This window comes from Aplysia californica, unplaced genomic scaffold (genome assembly GCF_000002075.1).
Source record: "Aplysia californica isolate F4 #8 unplaced genomic scaffold, AplCal3.0 scaffold00847, whole genome shotgun sequence".
In the NCBI taxonomy this organism is placed as follows: Eukaryota; Metazoa; Mollusca; class Gastropoda; order Aplysiida; family Aplysiidae; genus Aplysia; species Aplysia californica.
The window spans coordinates 121,597-122,939 of NW_004798117.1; the positions used below are offsets into that span (position 1 = coordinate 121,597).

The 1,343-nt window shown below is 40.3% G+C and overlaps 2 protein-coding genes across 4 annotated transcripts in view; one reads left to right on the forward strand and one right to left on the reverse strand.

The window, feature by feature from the left end:
• The window catches only part of LOC101858308 (leucine-rich repeat-containing protein 74B), a gene marked incomplete at its 3' end in the record, with an annotated part of 87,203 nt that overhangs the window by 46,148 nt on the left and 39,712 nt on the right, over window positions 1-1,343 (reverse strand).
• The window catches only part of LOC101857150, a 13,474-nt gene that overhangs the window by 4,155 nt on the left and 7,976 nt on the right, over window positions 1-1,343 (forward strand). The gene's annotated exons all lie outside the window — the stretch shown is intronic.

Here is a 1,343-nt window from a genome sequence, read left to right on the forward strand (position 1 = left end):
AGAGAGAGAGAGAGAAAGAAAGCGAGGGACAGACAAACAGAGAGTGAGACAGACGGACAAAGTAGCCGCTTTACGCATCTCAAGACAATACTATTAAATCATACAAATCTTCGCCCTTTTGCGTTACGAGCTAGTATTATTTTGTATCAGCTTGAAACACAAAACACTTGTCGTGACCTTTCATTTCTCAGCCTTCAATACAAACGAACGAACAAACTTACAATCAGATGAGTGAACAGAAACCCGAAGACAAAAACGACACAAATGAAGAGAGAAAAAACAGAGAGAAAAATTCCGCCCTAACCTACTTTCAACCAGAATTATTGCTGGAGACAACAATGAAAACGCCAGCGAGTTGTACACCTTTGAGTGTAATTTAAGGCTAACTGTCCGTTTTTTAACATGTATTTATAAGCGAAATCCGTGTCTTGGCTGTGGTCTGGGAGCGAACTCGGTCATAAAATAGGTTAATGAAATATTGAGAGACGACGGCTATTGGATGGGCAGCGACTTTGATTATCCTTACAACCCGCTAACGTTAAGTAAAAACATCTCCCCTCCCCCTCCCCCCTTTGCGCTCTTTCCAAAAAGAAAAAAATCAAATTAAAAAAAAATCACGTAAAAACCAAAACTAAAACAAACAAACAATCAAATACAAACCCCCCCCCCCAAAAAAAAACAAGGAATCAAAAGAGGACGCCATGTTATTGTGACCTGCGCAGTGATCTTAATTTGTAAACATTAATTGTACTGTATATTCGCTGTTTCCTGTGCACTCGGAGTTTCTTTCCTTTAATGCAAACCATAATACTATTCTGGGCAAGACAACCCAGAAAAAAGACGAATTGTGTGTAATAGAATGTCAGACACCGAAATAATGTACTCTCCTGAAGCATATTGGAGCGTTGGGTCTACTTCAGCCCCCCCCCCCCCCAACCCCCAAATCGTCTTTTCCAATTCAGTTAATTAATTCTCTTTCACTTTATTTTCAGCGCATAACGTCACGGCTAGCCCCACGTAGGCCCAACAGAAAGCGTAGATGTCAAAATAAGTTCTCATTGATGGGCTTGGCATAAGAATACAAATTGTAATAGCCTTTTATTACTTTTGCGCCAAAAACAGAAACTGAAATGACCCACAGTCTAGTCTGTTTAATAATGGAGAGGAGATAATATTAATAACAACACTGAAATAAAAAGACGAAACACTGGCATATATATCCACTAACCATCCATATCGCCACCTACCTACCCACCTTCTTCCCTCCCTCCCTCCCTACCTATCTATCTATGTATCTAATTTTTCTTTCATCCTTTCTCATTCTCTCTCCTCCCCCCCCCCCT